General features: G+C 44.7%; 1 pseudogene; it reads left to right on the top strand.

Moving 5' to 3' along the window:
- The window catches only part of LOC145395543 (methylcrotonoyl-CoA carboxylase subunit alpha, mitochondrial-like), a 35,212-nt pseudogene extending 21,019 nt beyond the window's left edge, over positions 1 to 14,193 (top strand).
- The last annotated feature ends 807 nt before the right edge of the window (positions 14,194 to 15,000 follow it).

Genomic DNA, 15,000 nt, shown 5'->3' with positions numbered 1-15,000 from the left:
ACTTTTACTTTATGGAGATGAACACGCGACTGCAAGTGGAGCCTCCCGTGTCCGAGATGATTACAAACACCCATCTGGTCCAGTGGCAGCTGAAGGTACCGTATCATCATCATCATCATTATCATCATCATGGTCATCATTATCATCATCATTATCATCATCATCATCATATTTTTTGTTAAGTAATACTAGGCCTGGGGAGGGGGCTGGGTTTACGATTGAAGAGTTGAGAGGAAGGATGGGACTGGAGTGTATTGGTTTTGTGATGAGGAGGGGTAGACTGAGATGGTTTGTGATGAGGAGGGGTAGACTGAGATGGTTTGTGATGAGGAGGGGTAGACTGAGATGGTTTGTGATGAGGAGGGGTAGACTGAGATGGTTTGTGATGAGGAGGGGTAGATTGAGATGGTTTGTGATGAGGAGGGGTAGATTGAGATGGTTTGTGATGAGGAGGGGTAGATTGAGATGGTTTGTGATGAGGAGGGGTAGATTGAGATGGTTTGTGATGAGGAGGGGTAGATTGAGATGGTTTGTGATGAGGAGGGGTAGATTGAGATGGTTTGTGATGAGGAGGGGTAGATTGAGATGGCTTGTGATGAGGAGGTGTAGACTGAGAGTGTTTGTGATGAAGAGTAGTAGTAGTAATAGTAGTAGTAGTTGTTGTTGTTGTGGCCTAGGCAGTCTGGCCGAACAGCCCTGAGTCCCTAAGGAAGGCCACGGCCGAGACTGGGCTTTCCCATGGAGCTCTCAAGGAGTGTATGTTGTGTTGTTGGCGTAGGTGATTGTGTGCAATGCAGTCTTGAATAATGTGCTTAATAGTATGGGGTGCTGTGTTGTGAATTGTGTGTAATGCAGTCTTGCATAATGTGCTTAATAGTATGGGGTGCTGTGTTGCAGATTGTGTGCAATGCAGTCTTGCATAATGTGCTTAATAGTATGGGGTGCTGTGTTGCAGATTGTGTGTAATGCAGTCTTGCATAATCTGCTTAATGATATGGGGTGCTGTGTTGCAGATTGTGTGCAGTGCAGTCTTGCATAATGTGCTTAATAGTATGGGGTGCTGTGTTGCAGACTGTATGCAATGCAGTCTTGCATAATGTGCTTTGTAATATGGGGTGCTGTGTTGCATCCTGGACAGGCATCAGCGACGGAGTCATCCAGCCTCTTCTGATAGTTCAAGAGGGCTGGATGGTGCCCACATCTCAGCCTGGGCAGGTGGACCCTGTCCTCACGAGGGAGATATGATTCAGAAGGGTGGATATCAGGAGGCAGTGCATGCAGGGAGATAGGATTCAGAAGGGTGGATATCAGGAGGCCTTGCATGTGTGTTGTCTTTAAGTGACTGAATGGAGTGGCGAGTGATTTGAGTATAGATATGCTTCTGGAAGCTGGTCTGAGGTGGGCGAGGGGGGAGAGATGACGGTACAGTAATACCCGATATACGATACCCCTAGATGCAGTACCCCTGCATAACGATGGGGGTAGAAATACCACCATACCCCGCCTAACGATGGCCAAACCCTGGTTTAACGATGGATTTTGATTTTTTTACCGATTTTGATGATATTTTAGACCAAAATTGTGTTTAGGATGATTTATGAACTATTTTTAGACTTAGATTAATGTGTTTTAGCCATAAGTGGGGTGAACATTGTCATTTTGGGGTACAGTTTACTAAGCTTGATTTTTTCCAGACTTATACTTGATGATATTCGGATTATATTTGTTGGTTTTACTGAGTTATTTATAGGTGTTAGGCTTAGGTTAGCTTCCTTGACACCTGTTAGCAGTGGCGTATATGGGGGGGGGGCCACAGGGCCATGGCCCCCCCCTCCTTTTGTCCCAGTGGGCCTACATATCTGCAGATCTAGATACATATACAAGTAATCAGTGAATTCAGCCGTAAAAATAGGCTGCTTGATTTCAAATGATCAACTTTCACACGACTTTAGTAATCTCTCTCTCTCTCTCTCTCTCTCTTTCTCTCTCTCTCTCTTTCTCTTTCTCTCTCTCTCTCTTTCTCTCTCTCTCTCTTTCTCTCTCTCTCTCAACTTCATTCATGCGAGTTAGTGTTTAATTTGCTCAATGTTTCATATACAGTACTCTCTCTCTCTCTCTCTAAGTCATTAATGCGAGTTTTAGTTTAATTTTTTAAATGTCTCATATAAAAATGAACATTGCAGCTTCCAGGAATGTAGGAATCAACAATTGCATATGATCTACCAGTTTTTTTTTTTTTTTTATACATACCGGGTACTGTAGAATTCCCTATTTAAATATTTTTCAAACAGCTCATTTTTGTTTCAGCCAAGATACTTAAACTTCTTTATATTGTTTTGCCACTGAATATCAAGTAAGTGCAATGTATCCCTCCTGGGGCCTCAAAATGCCCCTAACAGTGCTTGATTTCCAAAAAATTTCCTGGGACGGCTTACACTGCCCCCCCAGACCCCCCATCTGTAGAGGCTCGCTTTGCTCGCCCCCCCTTAACAAAATTCTGGATTCACCCCTGTGGCCCCCCCCTTTCCACGGACCTATATACGCCACTGGCTGTTAGGCTATTTAGATTGGCTTTACACTTGTATTTGGACTCACTTGGCTGGGTTTTGCACTTGGGGGGAAACCCAAGGCTGGTAAACGCATGCCATTACTTTACATGTTAAATCTACCCCGCTATACGATACCCCGCCTAACAATGGGTACTTACCTTACCAATTGCATTGTTAAACTGGAGTATGCCTGTATTTGTGTATGGTATTGTGTGCTGGGTGTTTTGATGTTCCTTGGTGTGTGTGGGTGTGCTGCCATGTAGTGTAGTGGATGGTGTAGTGTAGTGGATGGTGTAGTGTAGTGGATGGTGTAGTGTAGTGGATGGTGTAGTGTAGTGGATGGTGTAGTGTAGTGGATGGTGTAGTGTAGTGGATGGTGTGGTGTAGTGGATGGTGTGGTGTAGTGGATGGTGTAGTGTAGTGGATGGTGTGGTGTAGTGGATGGTGTGGTGTAGTGGATGGTGTGGTGTAGTGGATGGTGTAGTGTAGTGGATGGTGTAGTGTAGTGGATGGTGTGGTGTAGTGGATGGTGTAGTGTAGTGTAGTGGATGGTGTAGTGTAGTGGATGGTGTAGTGTAGTGGATGGTGTAGTGTAGTGTAGTGGATGGTGTGGTGTAGTGGATGGTGTGGTGTAGTGGATGGTGTAGTGTAGTGGATGGTGTAGTGTAGTGGATGGTGTGGTGTAGTGGATGGTGTGGTGTAGTGGATGGTGTAGTGGATGGTGTAGTGTAGTGGATGGTGTGGTGTAGTGGATGGTGTGGTGTAGTGGATGGTGTAGTGTAGTGCATGGTGTAGTGTAGTGGATGGTGTGGTGTAGTGGATGGTGTGGTGTAGTGGATGGTGTGGTGTAGTGGATGGTGTAGTGTAGTGGATGGTGTAGTGTAGTGGAAGGTGTAGTGTAGTGGATGGTGTGGTGTAGTGGATGGTGTAGTGTAGTGGATGGTGTAGTGTAGTGGATGGTGTGGTGTAGTGGATGGTGTAGTGTAGTGGATGGTGTGGTGTAGTGGATGGTGTGGTGTAGTGGATGGTGTGGTGTAGTGGATGGTGTGGTGTAGTGGATGGTGTGGTGTAGTGGATGGTGTAGTGTAGTGGATGGTGTAGTGTAGTGGATGGTGTGGTGTAGTGGATGGTGTGGTGTAGTGGATGGTGTAGTGTAGTGGATGGTGTGGTGTAGTGGATGGTGTGGTGTAGTGGATGGTGTAGTGTAGTGTAGTGGATGGTGTTGTGTAGTGTAGTGGATGGTGTGGTGTAGTGGATGGTGTAGTGTAGTGTAGTGGATGGTGTAGTGTAGTGTAGTGGATGGTGTGGTGTAGTGGATGGTGTAGTGTAGTGGATGGTGTGGTGTAGTGGATGGTGTAGTGTAGTGGATGGTGTAGTGTAGTGTAGTGGATGGTGTAGTGTAGTGGATGGTGTGGTGTAGTGGATGGTGTAGTGTAGTGTAGTGGATGGTGTAGTGTAGTGGATGGTGTAGTGTAGTGGATGGTGTGGTGTAGTGGATGGTGTAGTGTAGTGGATGGTGTAGTGTAGTGGATGGTGTGGTGTAGTGGATGGTGTAGTGTAGTGGATGGTGTAGTGTAGTGGATGGTGTGGTGTAGTGGATGGTGTAGTGTAGTGGATGGTGTAGTGTAGTGGATGGTGTGGTGTAGTGGATGGTGTAGTGTAGTGGATGGTGTAGTGTAGTGGATGGTGTAGTGTAGTGGATGGTGTGGTGTAGTGGATGGTGTAGTGTAGTGGATGGTGTAGTGTAGTGTAGTGGATGGTGTAGTGTAGTGGATGGTGTAGTGTAGTGGATGGTGTAGTGTAGTGTAGTGGATGGTGTAGTGTAGTGGATGGTGTAGTGTAGTGGATGGTGTAGTGTAGTGGATGGTGTGGTGTAGTGGATGGTGTAGTGTAGTGGATGGTGTAGTGTAGTGGATGGTGTAGTGTAGTGGATGGTGTAGTGTAGTGGATGGTGTGGTGTAGTGGATGGTGTAGTGTAGTGGATGGTGTGGTGTAGTGGATGGTGTAGTGTAGTGGATGGTGTGGTGTAGTGGATGGTGTGGTGTAGTGGATGGTGTGGTGTAGTGGATGGTGTAGTGTAGTGGATGGTGTAGTGTAGTGGATGGTGTGGTGTAGTGGATGGTGTGGTGTAGTGGATGGTGTAGTGTAGTGGATGGTGTAGTGTAGTGTAGTGGATGGTGTAGTGTAGTGGATGGTGTAGTGTAGTGTAGTGGATGGTGTAGTGTAGTGGATGGTGTAGTGTAGTGGATGGTGTGGTGTAGTGGATGGTGTAGTGTAGTGTAGTGTAGTGGATGGTGTAGTGTAGTGTAGTGTAGTGGATGGTGTAGTGTAGTGTAGTGGATGGTGTAGTGTAGTGTAGTGGATGGTGTGGTGTAGTGTAGTGGATGGTGTAGTGTAGTGTAGTGGATGGTGTGGTGTAGTGTAGTGGATGGTGTGGTGTAGTGTAGTGGATGGTGTAGTGTAGTGGATGGTGTGGTGTAGTGTAGTGGATGGTGTGGTGTAGTGTAGTGGATGGTGTAGTGTAGTGGATGGTGTAGTGTAGTGTAGTGGATGGTGTAGTGTAGTGGATGGTGTAGTGTAGTGGATGGTGTAGTGTAGTGGATGGTGTGGTGTAGTGGATGGTGTAGTGTAGTGGATGGTGTGGGTTTGTGGAGGCTGCAGCAAGAATTGGTGTGCCTCTCATGTCTAGATGATCCTTGACTTTGAGGCTATTAACCAAAAACAAATCACTAAGGAAAAAGTGTTAGGGAGTTTCTTAACACCTTTCTTCTTGATATTTTGCCCAGGTTGCCGCAGGAGAGAGACTTCCGCTGCTACAGGATAAATAATGTTAAAAGGATATCAACCAAAAATAAATCACCGAGGAAAAGGTTTTCGGGAGCTTCTTAACACCTTTCTTCTTGCTATTTTGCCCAGGTTGCTGCAGGAGAGAGACTGCCGCTGCTACAGGATAAATAGTGTTAAAAGGATATCAATCAAAACTAAACCACTAAGGAAAAAGTGTTAGGGAGCTTCTTAACACCTTTCTTCTTGCTATTTTGTCCAGGTTGCTGCAGGAGAGAGACTGCCCCTGCTAGAGGATAAATAACACACAAAATGACATTAACCAAAAATAAATAACTAAGGGAAAGGTGTTTGGGAGCAAATAAATCACTAAGGAATGGGTGTTAGGGAGCTTCTTAACACCTTTCTTCTTGCTATTTTGCCCAGGTTGCTGCAGGAGAGAGACTGCCCCTGCTACAGGATAAATAGCACACAAAATTATATTAACCCAAAATAAATCACCAAGGAAAAGATGTTAGGCAGCTTCTTAACACCTTTCTTCTTGCTACTTTCCCCAGGTTGTCGCAGGAGAGAGACTGCTGCTGCTACAGGATAAATAGTACACAAAACGATATTATTAAATCACTAAGGAAAAGGTGTTAGGGAGCTTCTTAACACCTTTCTACTTGTTATTGTGCCCAGGTTGCCACAGGAGAGAGACTGCCGCTGCTACAGGACGATATCAAACTCAGCGGACACAGCTTCGAGGCGCGGATATACGCTGAGGACCCTAAAGGTGGATTTCTGCCTGGGGCCGGACCCCTCCAACACCTGTCCACACCTGAGCCAGACACACACATTAGGATTGAGACAGGTGGGGGGGTGATGGTTGTGTACTGCCTTCCTTCCCTCCTTCCTTCCTTCCATTTCATTTCTTTCTTTCTTTCTCCTTATCTTCCTACTGCCCTTCCTTTCATCCTTCTCTCCTTCTTTCCATTCATTTTTCCTTCCTTTCTTCCTTCCTTCCTTCCTCCCTTCCTTCTTTTCTTCCTTCCTTCCTTCTTTCATTCATTCTTTCTTCCTTCTTCCCTTCCCTCCCTCTTTCCTTCCTCCCATCCTTCTCTCCTTCCTTCCTTCTGTCCTTCCTTTCTTCGTTCCTTCTTTCTTACCTTCCTTCCTTCCAATATTCCTTCATTCCTCTTTAGCTATATATTTCTACCAAATACTCCTTCCTTCTTTCATTTCTTCTTTCCTTCCTTCCCTCCTTCCTTCCTTGCCTCCTTCCTTCCTTCTTTCCTTCCTTCCGGTTGTTTACTGTATTTGCCGGTGTATAAGGGCAACCTGTGTATAAGACTACTGCCAATATATCCATACAGAGTGTGGGTATAGAGGTACAGTATACCCTGTGTATAAGACCAGCCCCAACTCTGTAGACACTGGCAGCTGCCCCAGTAACCCCAGTCCTTTATCACTCTTCCCACTGACCACTGAAGTGATACTAATAACACGACGCTGAGCAACACAGCCTTTGGTTAGGCTTTACTTTATACCAGCTTCTTGTATGGGTTTTACAGGCTATCTAAGCTGCATGTGCCACCTCCAGTATCAAAATGAATTATACATTTAATATTCAAGTATACACTCATCCATCCATCCATCAGCCAATCATACTGTATTATAAACTTAAAATCATGTTACTGTGAAGTTTATACAACAGGTTAAAGGAAAGTTACATTTTATTAAAGTCATCACATCAACTGTCAGTGATTCCAAACCTTCAAAATCAGTATCATCACATCTGACATCATCCGTTCATCAACTTCATCCTGGGTTAAGGTTTGCAGTTCTTCGTCGTAAGGATCAAACTATCAATTCAAAGGCGTAGCTTCGGCATCGGCTTCCTCTTCCTCATCCACCCACAAACTGTCATCTTCTGTGCCATCCACTGAATTGGATATTCCACATTTCTTGGAAGAGTTGATGACTGTTTCCACACAAATATCATTCCATGTCTATCTATCTATCTATTGCCAGATGCCAAAATCCCGTAAGGGGTGGCCATTTGACTTTGAGTTCTGAGTTTTACGGGGAGGGGCACTAACCCTCCACCAGCCCACTTGTTGACACGTAGGGAGCACGTATCATTCCCTGCCTTGATAATACAATACCACAGCACATCCAGACCTGCAGCACACATATTGCCACCACTTGTATACAACTTTGTACCACTGATCATCCACTCGTTCCATTGCTCAAGGATGTGGTCTTGGAATGGTTTGTTCAGACAGACACCAAGTGGTTGTAGGACTGAAGCTGAGCCACCAGTAATAACACCAACCTTCCTTCTTGCCTTCCTTCTTGCCTTCCTTCCTTCCTTCCTTCTTTCCTTCCTTCTTTCTTTCCTTCCTTCTTGCCTTCCTTCTTGCCTTCCTTCCTTCCTTCTTTCCTTCCTTCTTTCTTTCCTTCCTTCTTGCCTTCCTTCTTTCCTTCCTTCTTGCCTTCCTTCTTTCCTTCCTTGTTGCCTTCCTTCTTTCCTTCCTTGTTGCCTTCCTTCTTTCCTTCCTTCTTTCCTTCCTTGTTGCCTTCCTTCTTTCCTTCCTTCTTTCTTTCCTTCTTTCTTTCCTTCCTTCCTTCCTTCCTTTCTTTCCTTCTTTCCTTCTATCATTCTTTCCTTCCTTCTTTCCTTCCTTCTTTCTTTCCTTCCTTCTTTCTTTCCGTCTTTCTTTCTTTCCTTCTTTCTTTCCTTCTTTCCTTCCTTCTTTCCTTCCTTCTTTCCTTCTATCATTCTTTCCTTCCTTCCTTCTTTCCTTCCTTCCTTTTCCTTCCTTCTTTCCTTCCTTCCTTCTATCATTCTTTCCTTCTTTCCTTCTATCATTCTTTCCTTCCTTCTTTCCTTCTATCATTCTTTCCTTCTTTCCTTCTTTCTTTCCTTCCTTCCTTCCTTCTCTCCTTCCTTCTTTCTTTCCTTCCTTCTTTCCATCATTTCATCCTGCCATCCATCCTTCATTTTTTCCCTTATTCATTCTTCCCATCCTTCTTTCTTTCCTGCTCTTCCTTCCTTCTTCTTGTCAGTTTAAGGAAGCTCCCTAACACCTCTTCCTTAGTGGTTTATTTTTGGACATGGCTGGTCAATATCCTTTTGTATGTTATTTATGCAGAGTATGGTGATATTGGAAGGATTTATGTAAGACAGTAAAATAGGAATGATGCGTAATAACCAAAATAAATCACTTAGGAAAAGGTGTTAGGGAGCTTTATGCAGAGTATGGTGATATTGGAAGGATTTATGTAACACAGAAGAGGACAGTAAGGTGTAATTAACAAAATAAACCACTTAGGAAAAGGTGTTAGGGAGCTTTATGTAGAGTATGGTGATATTGGAAGGATTTATGTAACACAGAAGAGGACAGTAAAGTGTAATAAACAAAATAAATCACTTAGGAAATGGTGTTAGGGAGCTTTATGCAGGGTCTGGTGATGGAGGGATTTATGTAACACAGAAGAGGACAGTAAAGTGTAATAAACAAACTAAATCACTTAGGAAGAGGTGTTAGGGAGCTTTATGTAATCTGTAAGCCATTTTAGTACACATGAGCTTCTGTCTATCTGTCTATCTATCTATCAGTCTATTTCTCTGTTTATTTATCTATTTATTCCCAGACACCTTAATCCTGTAAGAGGTGGCCACAAGCAAATCACCTCCATGTCGCCCAGTCCCCTGCCATTTCACTGCCCTTCCCTCTCTCATACACCTCTCCCTCCCTCCATCTCACATTTATCTATCTATCTATCTATCTATCTTTCAGTCTGTCAGTTTGTCTATCTATCTGTCTGTATATCCCTCACCAAACACCTAAATCCTGTAAGGGGCAGCCACAAACATATCACCTCCATGTCGCCCTGTCCCCCGTCATTTCACTGCCCTGCTCCCACCTCACACCCCCCTCCCTCCCTCCATACACCACCACCATCTGTCTGTCTATCTATCTATCTATCTATCTATCTATTAATACCACCTTACACCACCACCATCTGTCTGTCTATCTATCTATTAATACCACCTTACACCACCACCATCTGTCTGTCTATCTATCTATTAATACCACCTTACACCACCACCATCTGTCTGTCTATCTGTCTGTTAATACCACCTTACACCACCACCATCTGTCTATCTATCTATCTATTAATACCACCTTACACCACCACCATCTTTCTGTCTATCTATCTATTAATACTACCTTACACCACCACCATCTGTCTGTCTATATATCTATTAATACCACCTTACACCACCACCATCTGTCTGTCTATCTATCTATTAATACTACCTTACACCACCACCATCTGTCTGTCTATATATCTATTAATACCACCTTACACCACCACCATCTGTCTATCTATCTATTAATACTACCTTACACCACCACCATCTGTCTGTCTATGTATCTATTAATACCACCTTACACCACCACCATCTGTCTATCCATCCATCCATCTATCCATCCATCCATCTATCCATCTATCTATCTATCTGTCTATTAATACCAGGTCTGTTATACCAGGTCGTGGGTGTCAATACCAGCGTGTACTTTCTGCTGTCTCTGGCCACGCAGCCAAGCTTCAAGACTGGAGCCGTTAATACCGATTTTATACCAGCACACCAACACCAGCTGTGTGTGTGTGTGTGTGTGTGTGTGTGTGTGTACCATTTCATACCAGCACACCAGCACCAGCTGTGTGTGTGTGTGTGTGTGTGTGTGTGTGTGTGTACCATTTCATACCAGCACACCAGCACCAGCTGTTTGTGTGTGTGTGTGTGTGTGTGTGTGTGTGTGTGTGCGTACCATTTCATACCAGCACACCAGCACCAGCTGTTTGTGTGTGTGTGTGTGTGTACCATTTCATACCAGCACACCAGCACCAGCTGTGTGTGTGTGTGTGTGTGTGTGTGTGTGTACCATTTCATACCAGCACACCAGCACCAGCTGTTTGCCGAACGTATACCATCACACCAGCTGTACTGCCAGCTGTGTGTGTGTGTGTGTGTGTGTGTGTGTGTGTGTTTTATGCAAGCAAGAAGAAACCAAAGGCCTGTGTGTGTGTGTGTGTGTGTGTGTGTGTGTGTGTGTCAGTGTCTGTCTGTCTGTCTGTATTTTCTTACCATATATCTCAATGGTACAAAAGACAATGCTATGGTTTACAGCCTTTTCACAGCACTTCTTCATGACTAGCATCATATCATAGTGGTGACTAGCATCATATCATAGTGTTAATATCTTCTTAAAGCTTAGCAACTTTTTTTAATGGCGGCTCTCCATGTTGCTCGATCTCTGGCAGCCTCCCTGTTCAGCTCTCCATGCTGATTGATCTCTGGCACCGTTCTTATTTGGCTCTCCATGACGCTCAATCTCTGGCAGCCTTCCTATTCAGCTCTCCATGCTGCTTGATCTCTGGCAGCCTTCCTATTTGCCTCTATGCTGCTTGATCTCTGGCAGCCTCCCTCTTTGGCTTTCTATTCTGCTTGATCTCTGGCAGCCTTCCTGTTCAGCTCTCCATGCTGCTCGATCTCTGGCAGCATTTCTGTTAAGCTCTCCATGCTGCTCAATCTCTTGCAGCCTCCCTACTCAGCTGTCCATGATGTTCTATCTCTGGCAGCCTCCCTGTTCTGCTGTCCACACTGCTTGATCTCTGGCAGCTTCCCTGTTCAGCTCTCCATGCTGCTTGATCTCTGGCAGCCTCCCTGTTCAGTGCCTTATCCCTGAGGTCACACTCTATGGCCTCGTCCCAGGTCATTTTCGGTCTGCCTCTCACAACCCCACCCCAACGTTCACACCTCTCACCTTCCACACCCAGTTCTCTCTCTCTCTCTCTCTCTCTCTCTCTCTCTCTCTCTCATTGGGGTAGAATTATGGAGAGTGAGAGACTAACTAAGGATGTGAGTGAGAGACTAATGAGGAGAGTGTATGTGAGGGAGAGGGAGACTGAGGATGAGATGGAAGAATGGAGTGGAGAGGTATATGAGAGAGTGGGGTGTGAGCTGGGTGTGGAGGATGAGAGGTGTGTACGTTGACGGTGTGGCTAGGAAGCTTACTTAACACCTCTTCCTTACTGATTTAATTTTTATTCTGCTCCCTTATTATATTATTGTGTGCTACTTGTGCAATCTGTGTTGATATTGAAAAGACACAGGAAGCAAACCAGGGGATATTAATGAGTAGTTTGGAGAATGAATCACTTAGGAGGTTGCGCCAGGGAGCCCCATTCCCCAGCAAGATGTAATAAGCAAAATAAATCCCTTAGGAGAAGGTGTTATGGAGCTTTGATACCAGTGGTCAGCCGGCAAAATGGTTCTTATATATATATGTGTCCCTAACCAGTGTGATAGCACTGACTTCCAATCTGATATTCATTTAGCGCTGTCCTACCAGGTTTGCTGAATATCCGACTGACAACATATTCAGTGTGGCATAACTCAGCCTTGTAGCATATACTGAGCCACACACACATTATATTGTGAGGATTTATGGTACAATATTATGGACATCCAATGTACATTTTATCAGCAAGCGATGAACTTGTAAAAATACTTGTGCACTTTGCTTTTGCGCTTGTTCAGCTGACTGTCTTCACGTTGTAGCATCCAGCAGTAGTGGCCCGTCATGTTGGCACTGAATTGGCCTTGATACCTGCTCTCCATTATAGCAATGTCTTGGTGAAACCTTTCACCGTGCTTGTCACTGATGTCTCCCAGGTTATCTGGGAAGACATCGAGGTGGCAGTGAGAGAAATGAATCATCAAGGACATCCGTGAGGCCAGAGCTGGATAACTCCGTAACCTGCCTGCCACAATGTCTTTGTGGTTGTCTGCACGATGGTTTCCAAGGCAGTTCTGTGAGACATTCACGAATGATTCCCATGCGTCCCTCTCCAGCGGGTTTAATGCCTTGATGACGTCACCATCATTAACCAGCATGTGGATCTGAGCACCATTTAAGACCCCTGCTGTCAACTTGGCTTGGGATACCACGCCACTGAGCGTCATACACAAGTACTGACACCCAGTACCTGTTTATTAACCAGCATGTGGATCTGAGCACCATTCAGGACCCCTGCTGTCAACTTGGCTTGGGATACCACGCCACTGAGCGTCATACACAAGTACTGACACCCAGTACCCGTTTGATCCATGGCTTTTATGAAATTTTTCACCAAGCCCATCTTGAGATGCAGTGGAGGCAATATGTTTTCTGGAACCACATGGGGTTTGTGAAGACAGTTGAACCTTCCGGGTGCATCTTTTGGTCTTGCCAGCCATTCTTTTCTTACATAGTGCTTGGCATTAGCTGTACTGTTCCACAAGCAGAGAAAGCACATGTGCTTTGTGTAACCACTCTGAAGGCCCAGAAGTACACTGATCACTCTGAGGTCCCTGCATATTTTCCACTGATGCTTCTCATACCCGATAACGGAAAGCACAATCTTCATAGTTTCACAGCTCTCGGTCATCTTCTCCTCGTGTGCAATTGGCACGGATGGAAGCCGATTCCCGTTGTGTAGGAGGACTGCTTTCAGAGAGTCTTTTCCTGAATCTATAAACAGCCTCCAATCATCTAGCTTGTATGGGTCAGATGCAGAGTTGTTGCATGAGAGACACTGCGTCATCGCAGTAGCAAAGGTTGTTTGCCATTTTGAAAAACACAGACAGTTGTCTGTGGTGCTGACGTGCCGTAGTGGTGCACACTCCATCTTCCAGCAGGTTACGCTGCTTCAGTGGTGATCCCAGGAGCTCTGCCTTTTCTTTAGACAAATCCAGGTCCCTTATGAGATCATGAAGGGCTCCCTGGTTGAATGGTTTGGGCCACTGTTGCCTGAGTCGTCCTGGTAGTCATCATCCATGGGGCTGTGACTGGAATCAGATTCGCTGCTTAGCTCGTGTTCAGCAGGTGGGTTTGGCACCGGTAGTTCTGCACTGTGTGGTGCTGGCTGGACTGCACAAGTGATATTGGTGTACTGTACTGTGGCTCGTGTCTTGACAGTTATTCCTTTGATGTTCGTGAGACAGAAGCAGCAGTCGTTGCTGTGGTCTTTGGCCTCTCACCACACCATTGGTACAGCGAATGGCAAACCCAAACTTCATTTTCCACGCATCCATCCACTCAGGTGATTGACACAGGACCTACACGCTAGGTGAGGCGCCCATTTCTTGTCTTGGTCGCCCAAGGGACATCTGAAGTAGGTTTTGTAGTTCACTGGAACAGCCTTCGTGATGGGTTTCTTGAAGCTTTCCGGGGTGAACGCTCCACAAATGTAACCAAAACGGTCAGGATCGTTTACACATGTGCGGCGTTCCATCTTTCACCACTGTCAGAGTGACTGAGAATTTCTGCCAGAATAGAAGTGGAAACAATATATGTAACCTGCAACAAAACTACAGATTTAATCGCTGGAACTAAACCAACAAGGGTATGAGTGCCATCCTGTCAGCAAGATACACCGATATACTGGTTTTCAGGAACCGCAGCTGATACGTCCTTACTGATGCCATAGTGGAGTTCAGCACCTTCCATTACCCTAGACTCAGACCAGTTCAGTTCACAACCAGGAAGGAATTTTAGTTTTGTTGACCTGTGTAATATGTAATTGTTTACATTATTATTATTATCATTATTATTATTATTATTATCATCACTATCATTATCATCATCATCACCCTCACCACCAGGCAGCTCTGGCCCTGGAGTTGAGTCGGCAACATGATGTAATGATGATGTGTGCTGGTTGGCATGACCCAACCAGCCCATTCTACCCCACCACCACCCCCGCCCTCAACCACACTGTGTGCCGCACCATTAGCCTGGCCTGTGAAGGACAAGGTTAGTCCCGTGGACTGGTGCTGTTATTATTATTATTATTATTGTTATTGTTATTATTATTATTATTATCACCACACTGTGTGCCGCACCATTAGCCTGGCCTGTGAAGGACAAGGTTAGCCCCGTGGACTGGTGCTGTTATTATTATTATTATTATTATTATTGTTATTGTTATTATTATTATTATTATCACCACACTGTGTGCCGCACCATTAGCCTGGCCTGTGAAGGACAAGGTTAGCTCTGTGTCCTGGTGGTGTTATTATTATTGTTATTATTATTATTATTATTATTATTTTGTCTTATTTTTTTTATTTATACTACTACTACTACTACTACTACTACCACCACCACCACAATGTCTCTCGCACCATTAGGCTCGGCTGTGAAGGACAAGGTCAGCAATGTGTAGTGCTGTTGATTTAGTAGTAGTAGTAGTAGTAGTAGCAGTAGTAGTAGTGGTTGTAGTAGTGGTTGTAGTAGTGGTAGTGGTAGTGGTGGTTGTGGTTGTATTATTATCACTGTATTGTCGGTTTTATTATTATTATTATTGTTATTATTACATTATTATTATTATTATTATTATTGATACACTCCCTCTTCTGTCTTTCTTTCCTTCATTCTTTCCTTCCGCCTGTGAGTGACTTTATACTCCCTATTCTGTCTTTCTTTCCTTCATTCTTTCCTCTTCCTTCTGCCTGTGGGTGACTTTACACTCCCTATTCTGTCTTTCTTTCCTTCATTCTTTCCTATTCCTTCTGCCTGTGGGTGACTTTACACTCCCTCTTCTGTCTTTCTTTCCTTCATTCTTT

The sequence above is a fragment of the Coenobita brevimanus genome, chromosome 31 (assembly GCF_032717465.1).
Source record: "Coenobita brevimanus isolate Jiangsu-jjx chromosome 31, ASM3271746v2, whole genome shotgun sequence".
In the NCBI taxonomy this organism is placed as follows: Eukaryota; Metazoa; Arthropoda; class Malacostraca; order Decapoda; family Coenobitidae; genus Coenobita; species Coenobita brevimanus.
The sequence above is the reverse complement of the archived record's forward strand: the minus strand, read 5'-3'. Positions and strand labels throughout refer to the sequence as shown.